At 33.7% G+C, this 22,112-nt stretch overlaps 1 long non-coding RNA gene across 1 annotated transcript in view; it reads right to left on the reverse strand.

Moving 5' to 3' along the window:
* LOC141489861 (uncharacterized) overlaps positions 1–14,999 on the reverse strand; it is a 47,820-nt gene extending 32,821 nt beyond the window's left edge. The window contains exons 1-3 of the long non-coding RNA XR_012469011.1: positions 14,906–14,999; positions 6,350–6,459; positions 623–853 (exon numbers count right to left, since the gene is read on the reverse strand). This is a non-coding gene — a long non-coding RNA (uncharacterized LOC141489861). The remainder of the gene's footprint in view (positions 1–622; positions 854–6,349; positions 6,460–14,905) is intronic.
* Positions 15,000–22,112: the final 7,113 nt, after the last annotated feature.

Raw genomic sequence — 22,112 nt, forward strand, 5'->3', positions numbered from 1 at the left:
CACTTCTATATAGTCAAGCTTTATCTTTATAATTACATACCACTCAATTTTGAATGCTTATAATGTCTGCTTATATCATTGCAGTTTTTGTAGATATTGTTGCTTTGGTTTGCTTACTTCACTTTACATTAGATCATATAATTTTTCCATGTTTTTCTGAATCCTTCATATTCTTAATTTCTTATGGAGCAATATTATTCCATAACATTTACATACACAATTTCTTTAGTTATTTCTCTAATAAATGGTCAACCAATATGTTTCTAATATTTTGCTATCACTAAAAGAACTTCTAGGAATATTTTGCTATAAATGTGACTTTTCTTTTTTGTCCTTGGGGTAGTTTCTAGAAAGTTGAGCAGAAAAGGTGAGTTTAGTAGAGCTAAATAGGCAATCAGCCCAGAGCATTAGAAATGAACAAGAAGCACTTGTTCCTATAGTAGCTAGCACTTCTTCCTATAAATGTAAAGTGATTTTTCCCATTTTAAGCTTCCAGTTTCTCTCCTATTCATCTCTATTTCCTTTGAGGTTTTCCTTGTCACAATGGTGGCACAGATGGATAGACAATTGAAAAGCACATAAAAGATTTAACTAAGCAGGTGAAATAGGAAAACCTACTTACCTTCCTCTTGCTTGGTTGATTATTATCCCCTGATCAAATAAAGGGCCACATGTTCATGCTGCCCTTGTGCCCTGGTTACCACAGTTAAAAAAAAAAAAGCAACATAAAAAAGAAAATATGATAGATTCTCTGAAAATTCTATCTTTAAGGAATACATTCAGGGATAGACAGATACTCTTGGAACATATGTGTCTTTTGCTTTCATATTCCATGTTTTTAAAGATCATTCTCCTGTAAGAAAATAAGCAAGAAAAAAATTCCAAAATGTTTTCTCCTGTGCCAAAACTGAGAAGAAAATCTATTGCAAAGACTAGCAATTATTTTCATGGGCAATGGTTTATAACTATGGACTGACTGTGGAAAAATTATCAAAACATTAGAATGAGGATGGACAGGTTAGGACGATGATGGTAAGTAGGATTAGATTATAGGTGAAGACTAAAGAATGATTAGACCCTATGTTAATTACTGTTTAATGCTTGTGAACTACATTTTCTCTGGATCTACACTGCTGTCTAGGAAGCTTAGTCTTTTCCATTGATAATGGCCTATATGATGTCAGTTTGCCAAGGTCTCTGGACACACCTCAAGTAGATAGAATGAAGAACTTTTTCTAATTTTTTTTTCATTTTGTGTTTTTCTACCACATCTTAATCTCATTTAAACAAATTAAAACTCACTAGCGTATCTTGGAAATTCACTGATTTATTTCATTATTTTATTACATTTTAAAATTTATTCATGGACATATCATTGTAGTTTTTGTAGATATTCACTGATATATTTTGTAGAATGGGTTTTAAAATACATCCTGAATTATTCAGAGCAACTACACAAACCTGTTTGTAAGGTAATCATTATAGTATATTCAGTCAGATGAGACATTTGATATTTTTTCTGATGGCCTAGGGATCACTTGAACTATTCCATCCAATCCTGATGACTGAAATTTTCCCATCATAGAGATGATAAATGAACTTTCTGATCTGATTCAGGGACACAATCTATATTCAGTAGACAACTCAATACTTCCAGGGAACCAGTGTGATCTTTCTCTATCATTTCTCTACAATTGAGACAGACAGATAAATGACAGAAATAAAAACTAGTTTTCTGAATAATTTTTCCAATTGCCTATTTTTGGTCAACAATAAACTTGATTGCCCCTATAATAAAATACAAACTCTTCTGTAGAGCATTTGAAACCCTCCACAATATGACTTCCATCTACTTTTACAGGTTTATATCATATTCCTTTTCACAAATACCCCATTCCAATCAAATTGGCCTAATGGCTTGTTTTCCATCCTCAACAATTCATCTCTTACTTTCATGCCTTTGAACAAATATTTCCTCATATCTTGAATGTTATCCCTCCCCATCTTGCCCTCATAGAATCCTTAACTTCATTCAGTGCACAATTCAAGTAACAAATCTATTACATGAAGTCTTTCCTCATCTTTCTACTTGTGAGTCTTCTTCCTCCTTGGAATCAATTTGTCTCTTTATGCATATTCTTTACAATTATTTACTTGGGTACCTGAGATATCTTCTTCCTTCTTGCATAGAAGCTCCTTGAAGGAAGGGACTATTTTATTTATTTATTTATTTATGTTTAATTTATGAAATAAAATCAACATTTCCATAACAGTAGAATAATAAAAAAGATGAATGCACAGGAAACTGTAAATCTATTATGTAAAACATGATTTAATATATATATATAAAATAAATTTTAAAATATATAATAAATTCATTTTAATGTATAACAATTTTAAATTTTATGATAAATATAATATATATTATATATACTAATACAATTTTGAATATATAATAATTTGATTATGTAAGTTTTTTTCTTCCCTACTCCTCACATCTCATTCAGAGAGGGCTACCTAAGAACATTGCCTCCTGCATAAGATAGATGCTTAATACATGTTTATTAAATTGAATTGAATAATCATTTTTATTTACTTAGTTTCCTAATTTGAGCCAATGTTAAGATAATAATTGTTTTTTTTTAACAGAAAAGAATATCTTTGGGAAATGATTTGCTACTTCAAGTAAATAAGTATTTGTTAAATGCCTATAATTTGCCAGTCATTATAAAATATGAAAACTCTCAGATATATAATATAAGGGGAAATAATTGAATTATGAGAGAGATGAACATCATTATTAATAATACTTAAGTGAAAACTGATTTGTAATACAAAATTACTTTGTTTTAAGAGTAAAAAATCCCCCCTCCAATAATTCCTAATTTAAAGGGAAGTTAAGTTGAGATCCTCTATTTCCCCATACATTCACATAGAAACACACATATTTTTTTTCCATTGGAAATCTTAAAACTATACTTTAAATAATAATATTCTTGACGTTGTATGGAACTATTATCTGGTAATTAATGTTTTATCAGTTATATGCATCTGATTCATATGCCTTAGTTGGAAAACTAGTTATACAGATGATATAGACTTGCACTTTTCTAAAACAAATGTTATTTTTACCAATTCAATGTAATAAAAATACCAATAAAATAAAATAAAATTTAGTATATATATATATTAAATCATGTTTTATACAATAGATTTACAGTTTCCTGTGCATTCATCTTTTTTATTATTCTACTGTTATGGAAATGTCGATTTTATTTCATAAATTAAACATAAATAAATAAATAAAATAGTCCCTTCCTTCAAGGAGCTTCTATGCAAGAAGGAAGAAGATATCTCCCGGTACCCAAGTAAATAAATGTAAAAAATAAAAAAAAAGCTAACATTTATGCTATTCATGTAAGCATTTTCCAAACATTATTTCATTTCATTCTCACAACAACACCACTGTGAGGTAGGTGTTATTATTATACTCAATTCATAGGTAGGGAAGCTGGGACTAAAAGAGGTTGTGATTTGCCTACCTATTCAGTCATCCAGCAAATAAATGGTCTGGGCTCCAGGTCTATCACACTAGCTATTATGATGCTTATCTGACAAACACAATATAGTGGATTGTACTCTCAATCTTCCAATATCATCCTCAGAATTATTTTCTGGATCATGGCAGTAAAATCCTAAACTTAAAACCAAATGGATACTGATTGGTTTTCTGATCCTAAAGTTTACTGATACTTTCAAAATGAACATGACAACCAAATATATAGCATTGGTATGTTAATACATCCATTGATTCACTTTAATTAAAATTGACAAAATAACTATTACATTTGTAAAATTATTGATCCTAGTGAGACTAGAAACATAATTAAACAATAGGGACACCAAAAGTCAAATTGGGAGTTCAGTATTTCACTTCAGTGGAATTTGAATTTCAGCCATAAAAGTGTATTATCTGGGCTCATTGTTAGTAGGGAGTCTGTGTGTGTGTGTGTGTGTGTGTGTGTGTGTGTGTGTGTGTGTGTGGTGTGTGTGTGTGTGTAGGGGGCAGGGAGAAGGGGAAGGGGAAAGGAGAAAAGGAAGGATGGATATCTGTCAGAATCTTTCAATCATTTTTTCAATAATTCCTAGGAGATGGACATCATCATTTTTTTAAAGTATACCTTCATAAAAAATTCTTGACATAGTCACAACAATTAAGTTTGTGGAACTATTTTTCATTTGGTTGCAGATATTCTGATGGTGATGTCTGTCTCCTTGAGGAAGATGTGTTCCAACAAATAAACAGATTCTCTTCATTCCATCGTCACTCTGTTTCTGCCATTCCATGAAACAAGCAAATCTCACAGTGAGGAGCCAGCTGGCGGCAGCATATGAATGGAGAGCAGATATACTTTCTTTGAGGTGGTATTATCTGTAATCTGCTGTGTCCCAAAAGACTGTCCAGGACTAGGTTTGTCAAACAGAGTCAAGCTAAGATCAAAGCTGAGACCTCTGTGTCCTGGGTGACCAGGAAGAGCAGAGTAAGGGACATAAACAATTGGAGAAGTGACGTACAGGTATACCTGTACCTCTATTCACATCTGATTTCCCCCATTTTATCTATGCTGATAAACCTGAGAAAAACTTCTGAGCAAGATAATACAAAATGATAACCGAATGTGAATGTATTTGAAACAAGTAATATATCAAGAGAGAAATCATACTTCTAAATATATCAATTAAAACCACTGATTATAGTGTAAATTTCTTGAGAAAAAAAAAAGAATGGTAATTATTGAAAGGGCTAGGATCTGAAAGCCCTCACAGCAGATTAGATGATAGCTCAGACAAGTACCTTTGCTTCACATAAGAAATTTTATTTATAATGACTTATAATTTAGAAACTTGGCTGTGGGAAGGGAAGCTTATTGTCCTTATCTAACCCCTTTTCCACCTATTCACCCTCTTTTTTTCAAATATACTTATTTGTTTTGATATACATCATAGTCATTTCTAGGTACCCTCCCCTAGACTCCAGCAAGTATTATTGATTCTTTCCTTGAAACAAAAAAAGATCCCTAAGCAAAAATAACCAATAGACTAATTGTGTCTGTGTATGAAACATAGGGAGGCATTTTTCTTTATTTTGTCTCCTATTGACATTGATTATCAAGATTGATTGTTACAGTTAGAGTTTAGAAATCCATATTTTAGCATTATTGGATTATGAATAATAAAAATTACAAAAATGCTATTATTAATAATAGTTATGAGTCATTTTACAAAGTAAAAAATAAATCTGTTTGGTTTTTTTTTTTGTTTTGGTTTTTGCAAGGCAATAGGGTTAAGTGACTTGCCCAGTGACAAACAGCGATGTAATTATTATTAAGTTTCTAAGGTTGAATCTGAACTCAGATCCTCCTGACTCCCGGGCCAGAGCTCTATCCATTCTGCTACCTAGCTGCTCAATTTAATTATTTGGTTTTGTAGAAGGAAAGGGACATCGTGGTAGCATCATCATTGTCTTATCCCTCATGACCACTAATGGCAATCCTTCTATCCTTAGTTGCACTATCAGAAACCTTTTACAAATATTACCTCTTCTGATCCTTACAAAAATCTTTCGGTAGTTGCTATTATTTGGTAGTTGTTATTTTTATCTGAATTACATAGATCATGAAACTGAAACCAAACAGATGTTAAATGTCTCATCCAGGACCACATAGCTAGTATTTGAGTCTAGAGATGAATTCAGATCTTTCTGATTGTAGTCTAGAGCTCTTCTCCATTACTATCTAGCTTCTCTAAATGGCCTTTCCTAATTCTCTTCATTTTATTATATCCAACAAATTACTTTTTTCCTTTATATATATATATATATATATATATATACACAAAGTATTATATAATATTTCTTTTATAAATTATAAACATCCTTTGTATATTTCTTTATTATGACATAAGTCACTATTTCCTCTCCTCCCTTATTAGAATTTGTTCCTGAGGGAAATTCTGTGTTAGTTCTACCTTTGTATCTCCAGGGACTAAGATAATCCCTGGCTCATAGTAGATATTTAATAAATTCTTGTTGAATTTAATTGAGTAGTTGAAGTGGCATCTTATTGTGCATTTAAATATTTCTTCCTCACAGCACTTGCATGTTTTAACTGCTTTATTCAAGAGTTTCAATGTTCCTAACAGGAACTAATAGTTATTTAAATGACCAGAAAGAAAAAAGTATTCCCTTGGGACTTATTCTTTTGATGTCTGCATTTTTTACCCTAAATTTTTGTCACTGTTACATTACTATCTTGATCATAAAATTATTATTTTAGTCTATGTAATTTACCTTAGCCAGAAGAATTTGAGGCTTAGATTTCAGCTTTCCAAATAATTTTCTTCATTCTCAAGGTTGTGTCAAGTCCTTAGCAATGAACTCATTTCACCTTATTTAATAATCTTAATAAAAATAAATCCAAAAAGATGATCATGAAGTTAGGCAAACTTCACATTATTCTAATAAAGTTAGTTTCCTGCAGAATACAAATACTACTAAATGGGTACTATTCCATGAGATTCCCATTTTCTTTGAACAGGAGATTAAAGAAAGATGAGAGATCAGGAGATCTCTGGGTTATACCTCTCAGTTTTGTCTTAGAATGTGAGAGAAGGGACCTTGGAGGTCAACTAATCCAATACACAAGTGAAAGGAATCCCTATGATGTCATAGGTGTCAAGTTATCCAGTATCAGCTTGAACCAATAAGTTCTTACGGTAGCCCATTCCATTGGCCAGCTCTAAGTGTCATATATTTTTTTTCCTAAACTAAATGATCTCTTCGTCTATCTTCTATATCTGACTTTGCCCTTTAAGGACAAATAGAACAAATCTGATCCTTATTTCACAAGATACTTGAAGAACTAGCAAATACTTGGAGAAGTCAATTATCATATCTCTCTCCACCCCGCCCCCAGTCTTGTCTTCTCCAAAGTAAACATTCATGGTTCTTTCAACTGATGCTTACATGAAATGGACCCAAGAGCTTTCCCTTGAGTTATTTCTGGTTATTTTCTTGTGAACACTTTCCAACCCATGATTGTCCTTCTTTAAGTTATGCTGCCTGAACTGAACCCAACATTCCAGGGGAGGGCAGAGTACAATGGTTTTCCATCTTTCTGTTTCTGGAAGCTCTGTGTCCTTCAATTTAGTCCAAGATCACATTAGTTTTTTTGATGACCTCATCGCACTTTTGACTCATATTGAGTTTGTTTTCTTTTCTTCTTCTTCTCCATTTTGGACTCTACTCTGCAAATCTCATGTTCCTTAAAATACTATTGTTGTTATAGGCAGGGACCTGGGACTAAGTCCAAAAAAGAGAAAAAACTAAAGAACTGAAGTTCCAGGATGATTCATAGGATTTAAAGTTGGAAAGGATCTTGAAGATCATAGTATTCCCTCAGATAAAGAAACTGAGATCCAGAGGAAGGAAGAGAATCCCCCAATGGCAAGTGAGTAGGGTAGCTAAGATAATCACACAGGTCACTGGATTTTAGGGTATTTGTATCTTCACTGACTCCTATCTTAAATTGAGCAGAAATACATAATATATACCAACCATGAAGAATTCTGAAACTAGCAAAAAAGTCACCATGGAAATAATGAGTGGCTATCTATAAGAAATATAACAATATGGTTTGATATAAGAACTATCCATGTGATGAAAGATTTTTTACATGTTCATCATACTTGGTATAGGCAAGAAGAAAATTTTAAAATGTCCTCTTCTTGAAATTTCTTTCTTGTCTTTCTAGGGTATAGAATAATCATGCCTTGATTTTCAGCACCTGCACATAACCATGAAACTATTACTTTTGTAGATGTAATTTTCAATTGCTGGTATCATTGATCTTCAATGAACAGTTTGTTACTAATTAAAATAAGCACCACATTAGACATCTTGTAATATATAAAAAGTGACTCCCCACCCTAATCCTAAATGGATAATCTTAGTAGCAAGGTGACAAAAATGAATGATTTCCAACATTAAACAAAATTAATATGTCTTTAAGTCTGTCAAATTCTCATTTCAATTGATTAATAAAAATTTTACACAATACGAAGAGAAAATAAACAATCTTTTTAAAAAGCAAAAAGCAATTGATATCCCTAATCATTATGGGTTTTCCAGCATGCTTCCTTTTCTATGTCTCAGAGAGAAAATTCACCACCCTTTCTTCTTCTGACATGTGTGCATGTCAATAGAAGCACTGAAATCTGGACCTCTGCAATTAAAAATCACTGGAGATTTTTTTTTTCTGTACCTAGAGGAAAAAATAATTCACTCTTACACTGCAACAGATGGTTTTAAATGTGATGATTACAAAATTCTAAAGGTAAAATAGTTTAATTACAAAGTCAATACTGCCTCCAAGCCTGGCTGAGTCTTTAGTGTAAAAACAACAGACGGAGCAGGGCAAACGCTAGGCCAATGTTTAACTAGAACTTTGCATTAGCTGCTGCAGTACAATTCTCCATCAAGGCTTCAGTAAACTAATGATCAACTGATTCTCAACCCTTCTTTGCTAACCACCTCTCCTCTAGAATGGGTAGATGTCAGAGAAAGAGTTACTTAAATAATAATAAAAAAAAAACTAGGGAGGAGATGGGTAACACACAAAACTGGTATAAGTTTACTAGAACACCATATTCTGGAACAGAATACAGTTCTGGCAAAAAATGAGATTTTTCACAGAATCTCATATTTGCAAGATTTCACAGAATCTCACATTTGCAAAGTATCACAAAAGTAGCCTTATCTTGCCCTTATTTGAATAGAAGTCCTCTCTATGGCATTTCACCTTCATTAGTATAGATTTTTTTCCTCTAGGGAAGGAGTCTCTAATTCTATTCTTTTTATTGAAAATACTAACTTTTAAGGAGTTTTGGTTTATAATAAATTAGTACTTGGTTCTCTGAAACTTCCAACCTCCTGCAGTCTCTGGAGCCCTTCAATATTCCCTCTAACATGTCACACCTTTAATTGAGTACAACTCTATAGGAATAGTCTGATCAGACCAGAGAGAACTATTCCTCTCTCTCTCTCTCTCTCTCTCTCTCCCTCTCCCTCCCTCCCTCCTTTCTTTCTTCCTACTTTTCTTTCTTCTTTCTTTCTCTTTCTCTCTTTTCCCTCTTTTCCTCTTTCTCTTTGTTTCTTTCTCTCTTTCTTTCATACTTCCTTTCTTACTTCTCTTCTTTGTAGTTTTCTCTCTTTCCCTTCTCTCTCTTTCTTTTTTCTCTTTCTTTCTCTCTTTCTCTCTCTCTTCCTTTTTCCTTCCTTCCTTCTTCCTTCCTTTCTTCCTGCTTTCTTTCTTTCTTTCTTTCCTTCTTTCTTTCTTTCTTCCTTCCTTCTTTCTTTATCTCTTTCTTTTCCTCTTTCTCTTTTTGTCTTTTCTCTTTCTTTTTCTTTCTCTTTCTTTTCTCTCTCTTACTTTCTTTCTCTCTTTCCTTCATACTTCCTTCTCTTTCTCTTTTTTGTCTTTTTTTCTCTCTTTCTCTTCCTTCCTTCTTTCCTTCTCTCTCTCTTTCTCTTTCTTTCTCTTTTTCTCTTTTCCTTTTTTCCTTCCTTCCTTCCTTCCTTCCTTCCTTCCTTCCTTCCTTCCTTCCTTCTCTCTCTCTCTCTCTCTCTCTCTCTCTCTCTCTCTCTCTCTCTCTCTCTCTCTCTCTCTCCTTGAATCTGGCAATGAAACCCAAAAATTTTTTTTTGGCTGAGTCACAGAGCTCCCTCATGTGAATTTTTTGTCCATTCAAACCCTTAGGATCTAGAAAGTATTTTGTAGCGGGGTGGATTTAAAAACTAATTAATATGGCATTTTAAATGAGTGGGAAAATAAAGTTGATCCACCAAAATTAAAACTAAGGATTTTGGTTCAAACAAACAAAAAAGTCAATGGCAGCTAATTAATATAATATTCACTTTCTGCAAGGTTGCATACATGCACAATCTAGATTGGCTTAGTAAAGTGTACTATTAGTAGTACTTAGTACTTAGTAAAGTAATTTCTCAAGAAGCAAAGACAATTGAACATCATTCATAGATTAAAACATTGATCCTAATTCATGCTAATATGTAAGTAAAAGTATCCTTTATTTCCTTTTTTTTTTTTGCAAGGCAATGGGGTTAAGTGACTTGCCCAAGGTACAGAACCAAGTAAATATTAAGTGTCTGAGGCTGGATTTGAATTCAGTTCCTCCTGACTTGTGCTCTATCCACTCTGCCACCTAGCTGCCCCAAGAAACTATCTTAATAGATAGAATCAGGAAGTCCTGGAATCAAATGTAGACACATACTGGTAAATTGTTTAATCTCATGGTACTCTAGGCAACTCTCAAAGTTCATATAATTTTGAAAATATAGATATGACAGACATATGTAAATAAACTGAATGGGAACAGAAAGGAATGTACTTTTTTCTCAGTAGCACATGCCACCTTCACAAAAATTGATCATATAATGGGGAATAAAAACCTCAAATGAAAAAAGGCAGAGAGAGAGAGAGAGACAGAGAATCATGTAGAATTCTATTTAAATTTTTTTTATATCTCTAAGTATACTGATACAATAATTATGTTTTCTAAATCAATCTTTAAAAGAAATTATGGTAGGAGAAATCATATACATTTTTCTTCAAATGACCATATTTTTGTTCCATGACCATTAAATATTATGGTACAAGATGAGTAACATCACTGAGATTAGCAGGTGTGATAGGGACTGAATAGTTAAATAGAATAAACATTTCTGGCAGGTCTTATCTCTACACATTATGATCTTAGTCAATGTCACCCAGAATAACCTGAGAGGACTCTCAGGATGCCCTACCTATTAGAAATTATATTTCCCTTTTCTCCTTCTTTCATTCAGATAACAGATGGAGAAATGATATTCAACTTCATGAAATATTTCACTGAGGTCTTCCTCTGCTGTTCATACAGTCAGGACACCATTAAAATAAGATAGCACATGAGCTCTGAGAGAGGTCTTCATGAAGCTTTGGAAATATAGCAGAAATTCCAAACTGAAAATATTTTAATTGAGAATGCTCCTAATTGAATGATGATTGCATATCTATTACAGTACTGTCAAAGATTAGCTCTTGGTATGTGAGCTCATGGAAAGTTAAGTGCAGCTATGACCTTTCACCCCACTCCTTGTCCCCCAAAAGTAAAAATAACAAGAGTTGATTGACTGGAATCAATGGAAATTGGTATTACTTAAGTGTATTAAGAATGCATCTGTAGTCTTCATTAAGAATTATATGACTTGGATTATTGAAGTAGCTATTAGATTCGCACATTATCCCAACAGATCACTCATGCAGAATGATTCAGAAAGACTTTGTTCAATTAGATGCTTAAACTGTGTGGTTCTTAACATTAGGGAAAATGATAATCTTTCTTCTTATCAAGTTAATTGATGGCAGTATGATGCAGAGAAAAAAATCCTGAATTTGAAATCAGAAGTTCTGGATTCAAATTGTGATTAACCACTTGTCATCTCTTTAGTTTTGGGTAGTTCATTCCCCCTGTGCATCTCAGTATTTCATTTATAAATGAGGAGTTAAACTAGATAAATTCTATATTCTCCACTAGCTCTAGATCTAATACCTTGTAATGCAATAAATTTATCTATTAGATTGTAAAATCCATGAGGGAGAGGAATTCCAGGGACATATTGAAGCTAGCTAATACAGTCTTCAAAGCCAATTATTTAATTTTCATTGTGAGAATTTTCATTGCAAAAATTGGCAAATTCTAAATGAAGGCAAAAATATGATTTATTGTTGATTGCCTAGACTTAAGAAATTAATGGAGAAAAAGTTAATAATTTAAATTAAACTTTAAAGTATATATACATTCATTTTTTTCCCTGAAGAGCCAGTTATTAACACTGACTAGCACACTCCTGATGGAAACCAAATCTTATTGCTCTAAGACCTACTAAAAGTATCTTAAAACCAGAAAGTACTTAATAAATATTTATAGACTATAATTGAATAGAACTTCATTTTGTTTCATGCATTTCTATTTCTTCCAAATTTTAAGCTCACTTTGCAAGATTCTAGTTCTTTAGGGTATCAATCTGATGACAAATTTCTCTACTCGGGCCATTTTAATAACAGTGTGACTTGGATAATCACAATCATATGAACCAAATCCTTCTCAAAAGGTTTCTCCCTTAAAATAATGGGTGAAAGCTTCTCTCTGAGAGATCCAAACTAGATATTCACAGAACATCTTCTTTCAGGAATGATTACTGAATGATGTAATTATGATAAAGAATGCTTGCTTATTTAGTAATTCCAGTGATTATGAAAGTATTATAAAAGAAAAAACTATCTGTTCCAAGATTTGTATAGATTTTATTTATAGTTGCAATAAATGAAAAAAATGAGAGAACCACCAGTTAATAAAAAGCCAACAATAAGAGTACGGTGAAAATGTTTTAAGCTAATATTATGGAATACTATAATAAAATTATGATGTACAAGCATAAGAACTAGAAAGAAATCTGTAAAGATTTTGATGAAATAATGTAAAGGAAAAATGCAGATAAAATAGACTATGTCAAAATAAAAAATGAAGAGAATGAGAAGCAAAGAACAAGAAAAAACACTAGATGGAGTCTTAGAGGGAATGTCAGAAGTTGTTTGATTTAATAGAAATTGAAATGAACTTTGTTAGAAAGCAGATATTGATGTTGGATAAGGGATGTATAATAAATCATTAATTTTTTTTAAAAACCTCGTAATTTGAGCAACAGGTTTTGTGAGAAAATTTTATAGAAGACAATTTCCTAAAAAACCTTTCCTAGTATTTATTAAACATCTACTATGTGCTAGCATGATGCAAAGTGCTAGACCACAATCGTCTCCATTTCCATAATATACTCCTGGCCAAAGTAACTCTACTTTGAGAGCTTCTCTTCTGAGACATATTGCCATTGACCATCTGTGCTCTGACTATGGAATTTTACTGTTATAATTAAGAATGTCTGATGGCAGTTGATGTGAATTTTAGTGACAATTCTCAGACTTGATAGATTTTGAATGATGTTTTTTCTCAAGGTATTCCTTTTCCTTTCAAGACCCAAGCTTTGCATGTCTGAATATCCATAAGCAGAATTGCTGTAGTTCTTTAGAGTCTTGAGTTGGGGGTTGCCTTGCCAGAGGTAATCAGCAGATATTGTGATAACATGAATTTTTTTTTTTTGCATTCTGTTGATCTTGTAGGAATGAACATGAATAGGATTTGTATTAGAAGTTCTTCATTTAATTCCTTTGACATTTAATAATACAGTCTTATCATCTAAGATATTGCCTTGGGTTATTAGAAATGTTATATACACTGGATTTAGTTGAAAGGAGGACTTTATTTTATATAAAAATATAATATATTTATATTATGTATCTGTACCCTATAAATGTCATGTAAAAGAAAATCTCACACTTAAGAAACCTTCAAATTAGAGTGTTATAGGAGAGGATATAGTTCTCCTCTATAAGCAACAATTCATTTATTAGGATTTTAATTCTGCTGATTAAATTTAAATATTTGAACAATGAATGAATGATATTGTAAGCACTTAAGATCTTGTTGACTGATTGCTATTGAGTACTCATCAGTCTTTCTACATATTTCTTCAACCCTTTGCGTCCTATTTCTGTCAGTTGTTTTGGATTTTAAGTCTGTCTTCTGTCCAAATAAATTGTTTTAGTGACTATTCCTCTTTTTCTATTTAATAAGCATTAATATATAGGAAAAGACAAAACTAGAGATAATAATAGTAATAATAATAATAATAGTAATAGAATTTATTTGGTGTTTTATCAACATGCTCTCACTTTATCTTCATAAAACCCTGGGAAAAAAGTGCTGTTATCCTAATTTTACATCTGTGGAAAATGAGGCATTTAGAAATTAAATGACTTTCCAAGATTACAAGAGTTGTAAGTGTCTGGGCTTGGATCTGAACTTAGGTCTTCTTGGCTTCATGTTAAATTATCTACTGTGAGAGATAAGAGTAGGGTACATATGGTCATGAAAACTGGGGAAATGTATTGTCTTTTTGACTGGTTAGATGTTCTGGGTTACTTGGGGCCCATCCATTCTTTACACCTGTCTTCCTTGGTCCAACTATTATGAGTCCCAGGACTTTCCAAATCAAGTCAAGTATTTATAAGGCACCTATTATATGCTAAAAAACAATGCCAAATTCAAGAATATAAAAAAAAGAAAAAATAATCCCTGTCTACAAGGAACTTATATTCTAAATGGGGTAGAAAGCATGCAAACAGTTATAGACAGTGGACAGTAGATTATAGATGTAGATATAGATATACACATGCTATAAACATTATATTCTTATTCATATAGATTTTGATATAGACATAACCACATGAATACCAATATGAATATCTACATTTATAGATTAGATAAACACATATTTTATGCAAGTTATATAATAGAGACAAATATTGATAGATATAGATTTACTCTAGATGGTAATTTGAAGGTAATCTCAAAGAATTGGAAACAGTCTCTTACAGAAGTGAATTTTTAGCTGGGATTTGAAAGAAGGTAGAGATGATGATGATGAGGTTTTTGGTTATGGAAGAAAGTGAAAAGAAATGGATTCTGGAGATATAACACCATAACAGCAAAGAGGCCAATGTTGCTGAATCACAAAGCAGTAAAATTTAATAAGACTGAAAAGGTAGGAAGGGACCAGATTGTGAAAAACTTTAAAAGTAAAACAGGGTTTTCTATTTGATCCTGGAGATTATGAGGCACTGGAGTTTATTAGAAAGGGAATGTCATGATCAGACCTGAAGTTTTTGAAACTTACTGAGTGAAGGAAGGACTGGAGCAGGAGAGACTTGAGGCTGGGAAAACAAGCAGCCAGTTACTACAATTATCCAAGTGTGAGGATCTGAGGGCCTCCATGGAGACAGCTATGACAGAGAAGGAACATAGGATTTAGAATAGGAAGAAATCTTAGATATCATCTCATTGATGAGAAAACTAAGGTCTAGAAAATTAAGTGATTTCTTTGAGGTCATACCGTTAATAATAAAGAATGGATTCAAGTCCCAGGTTTCTGTTTCCAAATCTAGAATTCCATATATTAAATCATTTCAGTATTCTTTATTCTTTTTCTCCAGTATTTACTAATTAATAGAATGGCAATTCTTATGGTTACACAGTACCTTAGAAATTACCTAGTTTTACCTTCTTACTTTATAGGTAAAGAAACTGAGGTATAAGAAGTTATTTAATAGTCATGATAGAATACTATTGACTTGTAGTAAGCAAGATATTAGAGAAAGAAATAGAAAATGACTCCAGTATTTTTGCCAAGAAAATATGGACAATGTTGGTGTGATATGGACCATGGGAGTCATAAAGAGTAGAACATGACTGAGCTATTCAGCAACAACAAGAAGGAAGTCTAGGTTCAAATTCTCTCTCAGATAACAGCCATGTACCAAGGCAAATAAATCGCTGAACCTCTCTGAGCCTCAGTTCTTCCACCTGTAAAATGGAGATATTAATACTATAGTACTCACCTATAGGGTTACTGTGAGGTTCAAATGAGAAAAGGCATACGGCATCTGCATTTATGTTGCTCAATACATAGAGGGCTAGATTTGTTGTGAGAAAGGTCTGAGTTCAACTCCAACCTCAGATACTTATTATATGACTAAGCAAGTCACAAGGTTTTAGTCTCAGTTTGCTCATCTGTAAAATGGGGATAATAATAAAACCTACCTCCCAGAGTTGTCGTGAGGATATAAATGAGATGATATTTGTAAAGTGCTTTGCAACCCAAAATTCTGACCATTTGAATCTCTCTTCTAGTTTATACAATAAAGACAGAGTAATTTCCAAAGAACAACTGCTAAAAAAAAACCAACAAAAAAACAAAATACCCAGGATATATTTATGAACTGGATGCGAGTAAAGGGGGTTGTTTTGGAGAAGCTAGCTCTCGATATGTCGTTCACCTATTTGGGGAGTAGAGAGTATATGTGTGTGTGTATGCATGTGTGTGTCCCTCATTGAATCTGAAGGGGATCTGCATTTGAGTTAAGGTGCTTTGTAATGGTTTACTTCAATTAACTCAACATAGCCTAACTCACCAGGACATAAACCTGGTCCAATCACTGCCCCGTCATGCTCTTTTGCATCCCAGCAGGTACATATTTTCATTTTGGGGAGTTCTTCTCCATCCAAAGACAAACAGAGGAGGAAGAACAATAATTCTGTTCAGCTCCTGCTTTGTTCCACTCTTTTACTAATGATGGCAACAGAATTATTGAAGCCTGCAATGGGTCATTCATTGGTCCAATAGGTCATCTTATGACCAGTATTAAAATTTAAATCTCCTTTCAAATTAAACACTTTGGGGTTATTAATGTTTCCTTCCCTCTCAAAATTTCTGTGTCGAGAGGAGGTATTGGAGGAAATGTATTAGCAACAGTAGGATGTGAAGAATAACTCTGAGTACATTAAACATATGTTGATGGGGCCATTAGCAGTTTGTAGATACTGCCACCTGTCCCTTATTCCATTTTGCTCATACTTTAGCTCCTGAAAATATACTGTGACAAAAGCGTTATACTTCTATTAAATCTTTTACCACTACATTAGGTGGAATATAAGAGCAGAATAGTTCTCTCTAGTTGAAAAAATGCCTGTTTATGGGAAAAAGCAAATGCCAATAAGATAGTGCCAAGGGTTAAACATCACTTAGCCTCTTAAAGTGTCCCTGTTACTGTGCTTGAGAGGAAGTCCTTAAAGTTATAAATAGAAGTGGTGGCAGTTGAACAGGCTGCTTAATCTTGTTATTCAGGTGAGAGAATTCCAGTTTCTTCCTCTATTTCTTCCCTGCTTATTTTCAAATATGAAATCATAGGATCACAGATTTAGAGCTGGAAAGGACCTCAGAGGTGATGGAGTAAAGCCACTTCAAGTGACAAATGAGGAAACTAAAGCCCAGAGAGGCTGAGACTTGCTCAGGGTCACATAGTTAGTGAGTGTCCCAGAGGGGATTCAAACTCAAATTTCTTTGACTCCACTACACTGAAAGTCTCTCCTCTAAGTAAAAACAAATGAACAAATGAAAACAAACAATCCTCCCCACAATTAACTAAAGTAGAATCTAAAAAACAACCATATCCACCTACCCCCAAACCCTAAGGAAAAATTGTTTTTTCATCCTAGGGAAAGAGCATGAGAACAAGTGCCCATCCTAAAGTTTTTATCAGCTTCATTCTATCCAAGTAAACAATAAAAATAACTCTAATGAAAGGATGATTAACTTAACAGACAAGTAACCCATCCTTTTTCTTCTATGTATGTTGGCCCAAGATCTGCAAAAGATTTTCCTCTTGCCATGCTATAAGATGTAGCTTTCCTTCTTTCTGGAATCTGGCCTTTCTTCAGAATCATGGAATTTCAAGAGACCCCAGAGGTCATCTAATCCAAGTCTTATCTGAAAAGTAATCCCTTCTCAACATCCCTGACATAGCTAGGTGAAGGACTAGAGATTTGAAATTAGCTTCTACTTGAGGCATCCCATTCCATTTTGCGGCAGCTTTGATGGTTAAAATGATTTTCCTTATATTTGCCTTTTTACTCCTAGCTAGCAAATTAGTTTTAGATAGCACTCTAACATTTATGAAATACTTTCCCCACAACAAACATGTGGAATTATAATAGTGTAGCTGCTGGTTACTTGAGTTCGGTTCTGCCTTTGAGGAATCATTATTCAGACTTGGGAAAGCAAGGGTGGAAATAAAACAAAAAGTAATTAAAAAGGTTACAAGACATAGGAAGGGCTAGGAAGAGAGAGAGAGAGAGAGAGAGAGAGAGAGAGAGAGAGAGAGAGAGAGAGAGAGAGAGAGAGAAATAAAAGAACAGCCAAGCAGCATTGGCTGGCCACAGGTCAGAGAAAACTGGAGGCCCTGAGCTGTAGTCCAACCCAGGTTTTTATGCTTCTCATCCAGAGGGCAAAAGGTGAACTCCCTTTCTTTTACTGGACCCAGAATTAAGTAGAGGATAAAGCCTAAGGAGATCAGTATACAAATTTTACATTAAACAATGAATCAATGATACATCAAGAATGGTGATCTCCACCCAAATTTGTGCAGCCTTTAGGATTACAAATTGTTTCTGTTACAATCATAATTCTCTGTTTCTGGTCAATTTACATCTCAAGAGTAGGTGGTGGTCAATTTACATCTCCACCCAATTTTCTTTGTTACATTCACAATTCTCTTCATCTTTCCCCTGCATCAATAGTAAAAAAGAGTTGCTAGCATTTATATAGTGCCTGCTCTTTCCCAGGTACTTGACAAACATCTCATAACGATGATGATAATGTTTGTCCTTTATTCCCGAAGATGACCATGACATCAGGGAGGTGATGCCATGAGAAGCACATGAATAGGATTTGAGGGAGGGGGGCTGTACTAAGTCACCGACCTCACTTTTTCCTCCAGAGTCTCCTAGGTGCAGTGACCAGAAATGCATCAGGATGAGAGTTAAATGACTTGCCCAAGGTCACATAGCTAATACGTGACAAGTGTCAGAAGTTGGATTTTTAACTCCCTGCAGGGTAGATCCTATTACTATTTCACTTTTATAGGTAAGAAAACCCAGGCAAACAAAGGTTTAGCAACTTGTTCAAGGTCACATAGCTTTTAAGTGTTGAGGCTATATTTGAACTCAGGTGTCCCTGACTCCAGGTTCAGCATTTTGTCCATTGTGCCACCTGATTAGCCTTTGGTCACACAGTTAAATCACTAGGAGTCAGCCTTCAAATTCAGTCTCTGGATTAAAAATCCAATGTGCTCTCTCTATTATAACTCATGGTTTAATTTTACATTCTGGAGTAAGCAGAACAAACTAGTTCTCTCTCCATGGGACAACCTTTAGCATAGTTGAAGATATTTATCTTGTCCATTAAAAATTTTTTTCTTTTATTTATTCTTTGATTCAGCAAACATTTTATAATGATTGCTATATTTGTGTGCATACACACACTCACATGCCACATACATGTGTGTGTATATACACAGGTACACACACACACATATATATACACATGCAAGCACATATATATATATATATATATATATATATATATATATATATATATATATATATATATATATATATATAATTATCCATTTGAAGTCTCTTCTCCAGGCAAACAACCACAATCTGAACCAAACTTTTCATGTCATGGTTTTAATCTCTTCACTAGGTTATCTTCAAGCTTGTCAGGGTCCTTTCTGAAATGTCTTTCCCAGAGCTGAAATCAGAATTTCCTGATGTTGGATAACTGGGAAGGAGTGCAATTGGCTTCTTATCTCCCTCTTCCAGACAGGATACATAGATAAATGCAGCTAAAGATTGAGTTAGCTTCCTCTATTGTTTTTCTTTTCCTTTGTTAAAAAAAGACACAGACTCAACACTGTTGTCCATTTGACTTTAGTTACCTAAAGATGACCAGAAGTCCTTTTATTCTTGACAGAAAAATACATACGAATGTGCTATGTTTTGGTTTCACTATCTTCAGCGCTCTCTTTTCTACTAGGAGGCCTGTACTAGGACATTTACCTTAAAGAGGGATACCCTGTTTCTGATTGCTACATGGCTGATTGATCTGTGTCAACTGCAGTGGTATCCCAGCATTTCCTAATGTTATAGCATTCCTGGACCATTCACCTACATAATCCCCTAATGGAATTTCATCTGTCTGTCTGTCTTTTTTTCCCACTTATTCTTCAAATTAATATCCTGTTCATGTTTTGGAATTCCATGATTTGCTTACCTCTTGCCACATAAGTCATGGATCATGGAACTTCAGTAGACTGAGACTGTTTTCTAGACCTTCAATTGCTGACACTTCTGCCTTGCACAACTTATACATAAATTTACTGTTTTCCTTAACTCTTTAAAAGTTGTGAGAAAACAATTATGCATCATAGCTAGGACTTCCCTTAACCCTTTAAACAGCATCTTGGGGAAGGATTTACTTATGATGAAGCCCAATATCCTCAAATCTTACCCCAGCACCCAAGGGGTTATTCAGTTCAATTCAATTAATTCATTTCAATTCAACTCTATTCAATTCAAATCATTTTCATTTCAATTCAATCATAATTCATTTCAATTAAATTTGAAACAATCCAACAGGCATTTACTAAATTGGCTTAAAAAAACAACTACAATTGTCCTCGAGGAGCTTGTATTCAAATTCATTAGTCAAGTAGAGTTACCCAGGGTGATTCTGGAACCTGAGAAAATATTGAAGTCAAAATCCATACTTTACAGAAACAAAATCATATTAAGGACAATAAGTCAAAGGCATAGCTCAATCTCTAATAAACAATGGACAAAGGTAGGACTGGAGAGAGAAAAGAGAGATTGGTTATATAGATCATGGGAAATAGTTGCAGGAGCAGCAACAATAGCTGCAGAAATAGTAAATACCAACTTTTATATAGTACTTACTATCTTCTAGGTTTCCCATTAGTCCCAGGTAATTCTCAAAACTATAATATGTACAACAATTCTAAGCACATTGATAAAAGGAATTTCCACACCAGGATTTCCCTCTGCCCTCAAGAAGTTTCCATTTTAATGGAGAGATAACTTGGATATAAATAGATATTTGCAAGATATATATTTTTAAATTTTTTATTTATTTAAAGCTATGGGGTTAAGTGACTTGCCCAAAGTCATAGTTAGGTAATTATTAAGTGTCTGCGGCTGGATTTGAACTCAGGTCCTCCTGACTCCAGGACCAGTTCTCTATCCACTCACCACCTTGTTGCCCCCAGGATTTCCCTAAGTCAATAAAATCACAGATCCAGAAAAAGGGGGAAAAAAATCAACCATTGAGAGGCCATGTGCCCTGGTGATAATAATTAAAGGGACTACTGTAGTTAACATAATCTGGATTCATTACAGTCCTGCCTCTGACTCATTTTAGCTGTACTACCATTCAAATCACCTAACCTCTCAAGACTCCAGAAGTTACAGGTGAGTTGTTGATCTGCACCAGTTTGGGCAATAAAAAACATTTAGACTAGATGTATTATCTCTTTTAGGTTAGCAGGCAGCTGTTCAGTTCTCTAAAGTACCCATTAAAGCACCCTTAATCGTGTCTGCAAAATGCTTGAGCAAAGTGAATGGGCAAGGCTGTAGCCATTTATTCATTTCCTCCCAGTTGGTCTAAAAGGGTTAATGCAATTTAATATAGCACTTGAGATATGGAGGGATTCCCACAGGCCATCTTGTCCAATCTTTTTATCTTCTGCATGGGGAAATTAAGACCCAGAGGTTGACTAAATGATGTGAATAGGGTTTTAAGCATAGTTCCTCATACTCAATTAAGAAAGCTTAGTAACAAGTTGAAACGCTTAAGATTCAAATCCAAATCTTTTGAAATCAAATCCAAATACTACCAACAGATCACAGGGTCACTTAAACACAGGAAGTAAATATGTCTCTTACCTGGGAGAGGCTTAAAACACTGGAAAGACTAAAGCCCTAGTTCTATTCTTGCAGTCCATTAGTAGTATTTTTATTAACAATGGTATATTTTATATAGAGAATCATGTAATTTTAAATGGGGAAGGATTTCAGAAATTATCTAGAATTTTAAGAGTTCTTAACCAGAGATCTGATTTCAAGGAGGTCCATGACCTTAGATGGGAAAAGTTACATCTTTATTGCAATTCAATTGGTTCCCTTTGTAATTTTATATATTTTATTGTATGCAGTTAAAAACATTACTCTAAGGATTCATAAGCTTCATCAAACATGTCACAAAAAAGGCCAAGAAATCCTAACATAGATTTTCTCACCTACCTGTCGTCTCTCAGTTTTAAGATAAGAGAATGGAGACCTGGGGAGGTTATTAAAAAAATCACAGTCATTTAGGCTCAGAACACAGACTAAAATCTAAGTCTTTTGATTATAAGTCTAGGGCTCTTTTCTATATGTTAACCTGGCTTAGGTTTTTCCTATATTCCAAG

Source organism: Macrotis lagotis, chromosome 5 (genome assembly GCF_037893015.1).
Source record: "Macrotis lagotis isolate mMagLag1 chromosome 5, bilby.v1.9.chrom.fasta, whole genome shotgun sequence".
Taxonomy (NCBI): domain Eukaryota; kingdom Metazoa; phylum Chordata; class Mammalia; order Peramelemorphia; family Peramelidae; genus Macrotis; species Macrotis lagotis.